Consider the following 11,588-nt stretch of genomic DNA (forward strand, 5'->3'; position numbering starts at 1 on the left):
GGATCAGGCAATGTCTGATACAAAAGGTCAGCACAAGTCAGGGCTGACTCTACGGTAATTAACAACAAAAGTACCGTATAGTGTGGTTGCATCAAGGTTTATTCAACTAGTGCTCTATTCAAGAAACTTAAGGGTTTGCAGCTTGGTGGTGCAGTGGTTAAGAGCTAAAGCTGCTAGCCAAAAGATCGGCAGTTCGAATCCACCAGGTGCTCCTTGGAAACTCTATGGGGCAGTTCTACTCTGTCCTCTAGGGTCGCGATGTGTCAGAATTGACTCAATGGCAACAGGTACAACGGGTATAACATCCAATTGCCTTGTGCATACTTTTTTTTTTTTTGGCTAGTATTTCCATGAGATAGATTCCTGAAAGTGGGATTTCTGGGCCAAAGGGTAAGTTTGTATGTAATTTTGCTAGGTTTCACCCAATTCCTCTGACAGGAATTGTATCATTTTGCTCTCACCTGAAATGCATGAGAGGACCTGTTTCTTCACAGCCTCACTACAGAGTATGCTGTTACACATTTGGATTGTTGCCAACCTGAGAAAGGAGAAATGGTATCACTGTAGCTTTAATTTACATTTCTCTTACCTGTAAATTTGAGTATCTTTTTATAGCTTTAAGGAAGGGCCATTTGTATAACTTTTTTGTGAACTTTTTATTCACGTTTCTATCCATTTTCCTGTAGAATTCATGAGCCTTTTCTTCTCTCTTCTTAGAAGTTTGGAAGTATAAACATTAAAGATACTAAACATCTACAGGTCCTTGGTGGTGCAGTGGTTAAGAGCTCAGCTGCTAACCAAAAGGTTGGCAGTTTGAATCCACCAGCTGCTCCTTGAAAACCTATGGGAAGTTCTACTCTGTCCTAAAACATCTACAGTGTTGTAAGTTTTTCCTGTCCACTTTTTTGCATATAGCTTTTTTTTTTTTTTTCCATTCAAAAGTTTTTCTTACTGCATTTAAATTTGGAGTAAAATTTAGGAAAGTTTTCCCAACTCCCAGGCTGTGTTAGAATCCAAATTCCTATAGCTGTTTGGGAATGGGGTTTTCTTTGTTATGTTAATGGCGCCATATCAATGAAGGGTGCATCCTAAACCTAATCATTTCTGAGTTATAAAAAGAGCAGATGAGACACAGACGCAAGCACATGCAGTGGGAAGACAGACTATGTCTGATGACAACAGAGGTAAAGGAATCTCCAAGCCTAGGAGCTCCAAGGATTGTTGGCTGCTAGAAGGTGAAACAGGCAGTGAAGGATCTCCTCCTAGAGCCACACCGGGAATTTGGACTCTAGCCTCCTGCACTGTGAGAAAATAAATTTCTGTTCTTTGAAGCCATCCACGTGTGGTATTCCAGCTACAGAAGTACTAGGAGACAAAGACACCCATGTCTTCTTCTGGTACATGTAAACTTTCATTTTTCACGTTTAAATCTCTAATACTTCTGGAATTTATCTGTGTGTATGTTGAGAGGTTATCAAATACTATTTATTAAAAAGTCCATTTTTTCCTACTGATTTGAGATACTACCTTTATTGCATATTAACAAATGCAACTGGGTCTATATCTGGATTTTCTATCCTATTCCATTGATACACTTGTCTATCCATATGTTAATGCCACTTTGTTTTGATTGTGTTGTTGTTAGGTGCCAGCAAGTTGGTTCCGACTCATAGCAGCCCTATGTACAACTGAACAAAGTACTGCTTTCTCCTGTGCCATCCTCACAATCGTTGTACTTGAACCCGTCATTGCAGCCACTGTGTCAATCCATCTCACTGAGGATCTTCTTCTCTTTCATTGACCCTCTATTTTACCAAGCATGATGTCCTTCTCCAGGGACTGATCCCTTCTGATAACATGTCCAGAGTACGTGAGACGAAGTCTTGCCATCCTCGCTTCTAAGGAGCATTCTGGCTGTACTTCTTCCAAGACAGGTTTGTTCATTCTTCTGGCAGTCCATGGTATGTTCAATATTATTTGCCAACACCATAATTCTTTTTGATTATAGAGGATTTATACAATGTTTTAATATCTGAAATGACTACCCCAGCCCACCCTGCATTGCTCTTTTTCTACCCACAGGCACGACTTTTATTCCCTGTCTGATCTTCCAAAAGAAAATTTTAATCTATCCAGCTCCAGATTAAAGGGAATAAAATATTGTCTATTATTCTTATTGGAATTTACTAATTTTATAACTTAGTGAGAATTGACATTCATATGTTGAGTCTTCCTATCCCAAAACCTAGTATGTCTTTCCATTTGTTGACATTTCTTTTGCAGCCTTGAGTTTTTATTTTTTATCATGTTACTGTTTTTATAGTGCTATTTTTATAGTTTTCATCATTTAACATTTTTACTAAGCTTTTATCTAAATTTTTAAATATTTAATGTGTAATATAAATAGGGTTGGAGCCCTGGTGGCCAAGTGGTTAAGAGCTCAGGCTGCTGAGTAAAAGATCAGCAGTTCAAATCCACCAGCAGCTCCTTGGAAACCCTATGGGGCAGTTCTACTCTGTCTTATAGGGTTGCTGGGAGTCAGAATCGACTTGAGGGCATACAACAACAACAATATAAATAGGGTCTTCTCTTAGCTAAGCTCTTTTATTGTTTGTAGTTTTTCCATTAGTTCTCTTGAGTTTCCAAGATATAAAATCATATCATCGTCTAATAGAGAGTTTTATCACTTTTGTTTCGACTCTCATGCCTCTAATTACTGTCTCTTAGTGCATTGGCTAAAATCTCTAATACAATGTTAAAAAAACAATGGTATGGATAGTGGTGATGGGGAAGTTCCAGTTCGAACTCCTGTTGAGAATCTGAGTTTCCACCTCAGATATACTGAATCAGAATCCACATTTTAACAAGAACCCCAGGTGACTCTTCGGTATAACAAATTTTAAGAACCACTGGTCTACTAGTGGCTCTCAGAATTGTTCCCTAACCAGCAGCATTAGCATCGCCTGAGAACTTGTTAGAAATGCAAATTCTCAGCAGGAGTTCGAATCAGAATGATCCAATTTAAAGCACTGGGAATGATGTGATAAATGTAATTAATGTCATTAAATTGTACACTTAAAATGGTTAAAATGGCAAACTCTTTGTTAAATATATTTTACCACAATAAAATTAATAATAATAGTAATAAAAACAGTGGAGATGGCGAGCATCCCTGTACTTGACTAACAGGAAAGCTGCTAATGTTTTCTCATTAGAAAAAATAATATTCTAGCTATGGGTTTAAGGGATAAATATATATGAATATTATATATATAGTATATGGATTGCTATTTCATTGAGTGTTTTAAAATGGATGAGTACTAAATAACGCTGAATAACTTACAGTGCCAATTTAAAAAAAAACCCTTGCAGTCGAGTAGATTCCGACCCATAGCAACCCTATATGACGGAATAGAACTGCCCCATAGGGTTTCCAAGGAGCGCCTAGTGGATTTGAACTGCCAGCCTTCTGGTTAGCAGCCATAGCTCTTAACCACTACGCCACCAGGGTTTCCACATGTGCCTATAGAGATGATTATACAATTTTTCTCCTTAGCCCTATGAATATGATGGAGTATGTTAAATTTACTAATGTTGGACCACCCTTGCATTGGAATAAATTACACTTAGTCATGATGTATTAATTTTTAGATGTGTTCTATTTGTTATTATTGTATTTATAGGTTTTATAGTCATAGCTGAGATTGTTCTATAGTTTTCTTGTTTGGAAAAATGTTTGACACGTCGGGATCAGTGTTTTACTTTCTTTATAAAATAAATCTTACAGTTTTTGTTCTTTTTCTATGCTCTGGAATAATTTTATGAGCATTGAGGTGATTTGGTCTCTAAAAGTTTGATAGACTTGGCCTGTGAAAACATCAGACTTTGTGTTTTTATGTGGGAAAGTTCTTTTTGCAACTTCCTCTGTTTGTTCCATAGTAATTAGTAATTCTATTTAGAATTTGTCTTCACTGGTGTCAATTTCCTTACTTTGTATTTTTCTAGAAAATTATTCTTAATTTTTTTCTGGAAAACTTCATTTAAGCTTACTTATGTATTTGCGTAGACATACAGAGTAAGTCTCTTACGATTTTTAAAATTTCTTCTGTTTCGATGGGTTTTTTTCTTATCATTTTTAATTATGTGTCTTTATGCTTTCTCTCTTTTTTTATTCCTTCATTGTGTTAGTTCCTGGTTTGTTTATTTTGCTAGTTTTTTCAACTTTTATGTTTTGAATTTATAAGTTTACTGCTCTACTATGTTTACTTACATATTTTATTTTATCTTTATTCATTCTTCTCACTATAGCTTATTTTTTATTTCTTTATCTACATTTTATTTTTACTGCTACAAATATTTCATAGTACAAATTTTCCTCCCATAACTGTATTCCATAGATTCAAGAAGTTCTGCAATTTCAGCCTATTGCAAATTTGACCTAAGAGTTGTTCATTAAAATGTTTTTATTTTCCTATGTAAAAAAGCCTTTTACATTTTTTATTTTATTATTAGTTTTTGCTTTCATTGCATGTTGTCAAAGAATCATGTCTTTATTAGAATGTATTGGTGATTCCTTTATGGCCTAAGATATGAGTAATTTTCATGATGGCTTCATGCTCACTAGAAACAAAGTTATGGGCCCAGAGGCATCAGGCTGTAATACCTGCAACTTGTGAATATTGCCTTTTAAGAAAAGAGGATCTTTGCAGATATGATTAAATTAAGGGTCCAGAGATGGGGAGATTATCCTGGATTATCCAATCAGTCCCATAATACAATTGCAAGTGTTGGGCTGGTTAAGGTTGTGTGTCAGCTTGGCTGGGCCCTGAGTCTCAGTAGTTTGGCAGTTATGTAATGAGGTAATCAACTCCATGATGAGATCTGCTATGAGCAGCCAATCAGTTGAAAGAGCGCTTCCTTGGGGGTGTGGTCTCCCTCTAGTATATAAATGGATGATCCAGCAAGGATCTTGCTCTAGACCCTGCATCCAGGTTGTCATCATCTGACCTCCTGTTCTTGGGACTTGAGCTAGAAGTTTACCTGTCAATCTTGGAATTCATTGGTCTCCACAGCCTGGGAGCCAGCAGCCTGCTCTCTGACTTGCCACTCTTGGGTTCATCAGCCCCTGCAGCTATTTGAGTCAGGAGAAGCCTCTAGCCTGACACCTAACCCGTGGACTTGGGACTTGCTGGCCTGTCCAACTGCATGAGCCATTTCCTTGAGATAACTCTCTCTCTCTGAATGTATACATATGTGTGTGTGTGTGTGTGTGTGTGTGTATACATACATAACCTATATATGTGTGTGTGTGTGTATATATGTATACATATATATGTATATATATATATTCTTCACTGATTTTGCTCCTCTAGAAAACCCAGCCTAAGGCAATTGTTACCAAGAATGGTTCTAGAGAAACAAAATTGTAAGAATGAGTTTTCTAAATTGGTTCTCAAGTCTCATTAGTCTTAAAGATGTTGATGACTCTGCTTCCAGTAGTTAAGAGGGCACTGCTAATCCATGACATGAGGTCACAATATAAATATGCAAAATATCACCACCAATTGATCAAATGTTGGTGAGAGGCAAGGCTCTGTATGATTTTATGTTTGATACTTTTCTACAATTTTGTCAGAATGAGAGTATAAGGAAGCTGGTTGGTTGGTCCTACTTCCACAAAACAAAGCGATAAAAGAAATAAATGAGCTCAGAGTTTCAGAATCACAGCTCAATCACCACATAAATGACCTCAGAGTTGCCACTTGTGCCCTGAAAGAAAGCCTTATTTCTTGTAGAAAGAGAACTGATATTGCCAAAAACCAAACCCAGAGTCTTATAGTAAGAGTGGCTAAATTGCAACTCCAATTGAATTCCCAACTTTGAATGGTATCTGAAGTTGAAGTGAGGGCATTAATTGGAAAGAAATGGGATCCTGAAACTTAGGATAGGGGCATATGGGCAGATAATCAGGCAGCTGGGGACACCTAAATTCTTTTGGATTCAGATGAGTGACCTCCTTCCAGTATATAAATGGACGTTCCAGCAAGACTCTTGCTCTGGATCCTGCATCCAGCTCATCATCATCTGACCCCCAGTTCTTGAGACTTGAACTAGCAGCTTACCTGCCAATCTTGGGATTCATCAGCCTCCACAGCCTATGAGTCAGTGGCCGGCCAGCTGACCTGCCTGTCTTGGTTTCACCAGCCCCTGCAGGTACGTGAGTCAGGAGAAGCCTCCGGCCTGATGCGTGACCCATGGACTTGGGACGTGCCAGCCTCTACAACTGCATAAGCGTTTTCCTTGGAATAACTCTCTCTCTCTCTCCTTCTCTCTCTCTCTCTCTATATATATATATATGTATATAAATTATATATATATAATTTATATATATGTATGTATATATACACTTCACTGGTTTTGTTTCTCTAGAGACCCCAGTTTAAGACATGTGTCCTTATAAAAGAGAAGCAGAGGAAGATGATACACACAGAAGAGAAGGCCATGTGAAGATGGAGCAGAGAGAGGTATACTCTTCTGGCCTCCAGAACTGTAAGAGAATAAATTTCTGTTATTTTGAGTCACCCAGTCTGTGGTAATTCGTTACAGCAGTCATAGGAAACTAATACAGAAGGTATTTTTTCTACTTACCAGATTTCAAAGATCTATATAGACAATCTACCTATTATATTATATAATTTTTATATTTTATAATTTATTATTGATTTTTTTTGCCCACCTACTCTGTCTCAGATTGAGAGGAATGTTTTAAAGACTCCTATTATATGTCTGTTTGTCTATTTTTCCTAGCATTTCCTGTTATTTGTGCTTTAATGAAAATTTTTTCTTGTTTTAGGTACATAAATACTGATAGCTACTTTATTTTTATTCTAAATTATAGCCTTTAGCACTATGAACTGTCCTTTGTATTATCTTGGATGGGCTCTTGAAAACAGATAGTGTGGATTTTGCTTTGTCAGCCAATTCAAAAATCCTTTTCTTCTATAGGTGATTTAAGCCTGAATATACTTATTTGTACAGTGATGTGTATGTTTGACTTCAGTTCTGTTATATTGACTTGTGCTATATAAATTATACACTCACATGTATGTCTTCCACTTATATGATCTGTTTTATTTGATAGAGCACTCTGTCTTTTGGTATTTAGGAAAGTTTGTATTTTTGTTCTGTGGTCATCTTTATAATAATACCTTTCATACTAACCTTAGCCCCCGTCTTTCTGGATTCTGCCTATCAGTTGCCTGTTGTGAGTAATATTAAAATTAGCTGGTAATCTTTTTTCACCCTTCCATCCTACTCCTTCAGCATCTAACTTGAAATAATAACTTTTTCTTCTAGTTAGTACCAATAAGCCCACTCCATGAAATTGTTCTTATTTCCACATACTCTTGCCTTTGTTGTTGTTGTTAGCTGCTGTTGAGTTGGCCCAGACTCAGGCTGACCCCATAAACAATGGAACTAAATGCTGCTCGGTTCTGCGCTAATATCATGATCGGTTGATTAGGCCCTTGTGATCCATAACCTTTTCACTGGCTGATTTTCAGAAGTAGATCTCCAGGCCTTTCTTCCTAGTCCATCTTAGTCTGGATCTCCACTGAAACCTATTCCATATCATAGCAACACACAGCCTCCACTGACAGATGGTTGGTGGCTACAAGTGAGGTACATCGGCCAGGAATTAAACCTGGGTCCCCTGCATCTGAACAACCACTGCCCCCACTCTTTGCTTTATCTTCTCTTTTTTTTTCTAGTCCTATTGTATCTACAATGCAGACCATATAACCATTGCATAATGTGCACTTCCCTTATGTCAATCATTTAGTTATGATACCAGAGATAAATATATGTTCAATGCCTCTCTAACAGGAGTAAGAACTCAATTTCCCAGCCTGCCTTGCAGCTAGGACACAGGCAAGTGCCTAGATTGGTTCTGCCCATCTGACCAACCCACTACAACCACCTTGCTCCATGCTGTCTCATGCTAGTCTCCTGGTTCTGTTGCTGCCGTTTCTGTGCTGCCACTTCTTGCTGTCTTGCACCATCTCCGTTTCTGGTTACAACTCTCTCTCTCCCTCTGTCTCCTGGATCTAGGAGGTTCTCAGCACAGGGATCTGGAGTCCAAAGGATGCGCTCTGCTCCCATTTCTTCTTCTTGGATGGCTCATTTTAATCCTAGCAAGATGACAAAACTGACCAATCCCCTTGTTAGTGTTTCATACACCTTATTTGTATGGTTCTGCCCCCACAAGAAAACTAGGATATTATTGCTAATGTCAGATGGATTGTGGCTGAAAGCAGAGAATACCAGAAAGATGTTTACCTGTGTTGTATTGACTATGCAAATGTATTCAACTGTGTGGATAACATTGCGAAGAATTGTGTCTTAGTCATCTAGTGCTGCTGTAATGGAAACACCACAAGTGGATGTCTTTAACAAAGAAGAAATTTATTCTCTCACAGTCTAGGAGACTACAAGTCTGAACTCAGGTCACCAGTTCCAGGAGAAGCCTTTCTCTCTCTGTCGATTCTGGGAGAAGGTCCTAGTTATCAATCTTCCCCTGGTCTAGGAGCTTCTCAGCGCAGGAACCTCTGGTCCAAAGGACATGCTCTGCTCCCAGCACTGCTTTCTCGATGGTATGAGGTCCCCCTGTCTCTCGCTTGCCTCTCTCTTTTATATCTCAAGAGATAGACTTAAGACACAACCTAATCTTGTAGATTGAGTTGTCCCTTATTAAGATAACTGCCTGTAATCACGCCTCATTAACATCATAGAGGTAGGATTTACAACTCATAGGAAAATCACATTAGATGGCAAAATGGTGGACAGTCACACAATACTGGGAATCATGGCCTAGCCAAGTTGATACATATTTTGGGGGGACACAGTTCAATCCATGACAAATGGAAATTCTAGAACACTTAATTATGCCCATGAATAACCTGTACATATACCAAGAGGTAGTCCTTCGAACAGAACAAGGGGATACCATATGGTTTAAAGTCAGGAAAGGTGTGCTTCAGGGTTGTATCCTTCCACCATACTTATTCAATCTGTATGCTGAGCAAATAATCTCAGAAGCTGGACTATACGAAGAAGAATGTGGCATCAGGATTGGAGGGAGACTCATTCACAACTTGCCATATGCAGGCGATACAACCTTGCTTGCTGAAAGTGAAGCACTTACTGATGAAGATCAAAGACTACAGCCTTCAGTATGGATTACACCTCAACATACAGAAAACAAGAATACCCACAACTGGACCAATAAGCAACATCATAATAAATGGAGAAAAGATTTAAACTGTCAAGGATTTCATTTTACTAGGATCCACAATCAATGCCCATGGAAGCAGCAGCCACGAAATTGAATGACGTATTGCATTGGGCAAATCTGCTGTTCAAGACCTTTATCAAGTGTTAAAAATCAAAGATGTCACTTTGAGGACTAAGGTGCACCAGATCCAAGCCACGTTATTTTCAATTGCCTCATAGGCATGCAAAAACTGGACAATGAATAAGGAAGACCGAAGAATTGATGCCTTTGAATTATGGTATTGGCAAAGAAGATTGACTGCCAGAAGAGCAAACAAATCCATCTTGGTAGAAGTATAGCCAGAATACTTCCTAGAAGCAAAGATGGCAAGACTGCATCTCACGTACTTTGGACATATTATCAGGAGGAACCAGTCCCTGGAGAAGGACATCATGCTTGGTAAAGCAGAGGGTCAGCGAAAAAGAGGAAGACCCTCGATGAGACAGCTTGACACAGAGGCTGCAATGATGGGCTCAAGCATAGCAGTAATTGTGAGGATGGCTGGCACAGGACTGTGCAGTGTTTCGTTCTGTTGTACACAGGGTCACTATAAGTCAGAACCAACTCAATGCCACCTAACAGCTAATAACCTCTACAAGGGTGCCGTGCACCTTATTTGCATTATTAACAAGCTATCCAATCAACTTGGTGGGCCACAGGTGCCTTATTTGCATAGTCCCACCTAGTCATTAAGTGGGAGTTGCAAGACCATGGCCAGAAAGGCTATGTAAAAGTGATTCATCGACCGCAGTTTAAAGTTTCTGATATAGAACCATATTCATTAAAGATATGTTCCATTCCCTTTAACTGGACACTGTCAAAGCCTCAAATACTTTTAATCTTTTTAGTCTGTAATACTCAGACAGCAAAGAGAAGAAGCTTTACATGCAGGACTGGCTATATAGTTTTTGAGGCCCAGTGCAAAATAAAAATGCAAGGCACCTAACTAAAAAAATTGTTTTAAGAATTTCAAGATGGTCACCAAAAACCAAAGTGGTTGGCAACAATTTCAATTTGCAGTGGATTAATTACTTTTGTGTGTGGCCTTTCTTGCCATGTCCTTGTAACTCCCACCCAGGTGACTGGGCAGGACTGTGTGATAGGGTAATTGAGGCCTACCAGGGGGATTGGTCAGTTTTGCCCTAAAGACAGCCAATTCCAGAGCAGAAAGGAAAATCCCACCACCACCAAGGAAGAACAACCAGGAGCCAGCCTGTCCTTTGGACCCGAGATCCATGTGCTGAGAAGCTCCTGGAAGCAGGAGACCGAGAAAGAGTAAGCTGTAACCCTGAAGATGCTGAGAAGTGGTGGCAGCAGAGAGCCAGCAGCCGGAGACGGCTCGCTGGGCTTCCCGGCCCATGGAGAGAGAAAGCTGAGTGCCTTTGGGGAGAGGCCTAAGGCCAGGGAGAGGTGTGCCTGCGAGCGCGGTTGGGAAGAAGCTGTCCTGATGAAAGAACTGTATCCCAAGTATTCCTAAGCCTGAATTATAACTGTTACTTCCCTTATAATAAACCCCACAATCGTGAGTATGGTCTGTGGGTTCTGTGTGGCCATTGCAATGAATTACTGAACCCAGCAGAGAAGTAGAGAGTGCTGTGGGAGGGATGGTGGGTGTCAGAACTGGTAAAGATGGCAGAGACAGGAGGCTTGTCTGACCCCCGCCTCAAACGAATCAGCCTTGGGCTGTTGATCTTGATTCTCTTTCCCACTTGTGAAGTTAGAGGAGGTCAGACACTGCCCCTATGCTGTTTTTACACAATTCATGGCGACCCTGTGTGTGTCAGAGTAGAACTGTGATCCATAAGGTTTTCAATGGCTGCTACCTTTTGGAAGTAGATCACCAGGCCTTTCTTCCTCTGAGTGGGTTCAAACTGCCAACCTTTCGTTTAACTATCTGTGCCACCCAAGGACTCCAAGATGGTAACAGCAAGCCCCTTTCAAGCCACGGTCCTGTGTGACTGCACAGATGACATGCCCATGAAGTTGTCATGTCTACATGAATCACTTCTGATCGTCTCTCTCATGTGTTGGTATTAAGACTAGAGAGTATGACAGGGAGCCCTTGGTCCCTCTCTCCATCCCAACCCCTAAATTCTGTTCAAAACAAGCAAGCCATTACATTTATACACAGCAGCTGGCCCAACAAAAGGCTCTCTATTCCTTCATCCTTCCAATCAGCCCTTTAGTCGTACAAAAATGCATGTGCACTTTAAGGAAAAAAAAAAAGTATATAGAAGGATAGAATATCAATACCAAA

This window comes from Trichechus manatus, unplaced genomic scaffold (genome assembly GCF_000243295.1).
Source record: "Trichechus manatus latirostris isolate Lorelei unplaced genomic scaffold, TriManLat1.0 scaffold00223, whole genome shotgun sequence".
In the NCBI taxonomy this organism is placed as follows: domain Eukaryota; kingdom Metazoa; phylum Chordata; class Mammalia; order Sirenia; family Trichechidae; genus Trichechus; species Trichechus manatus.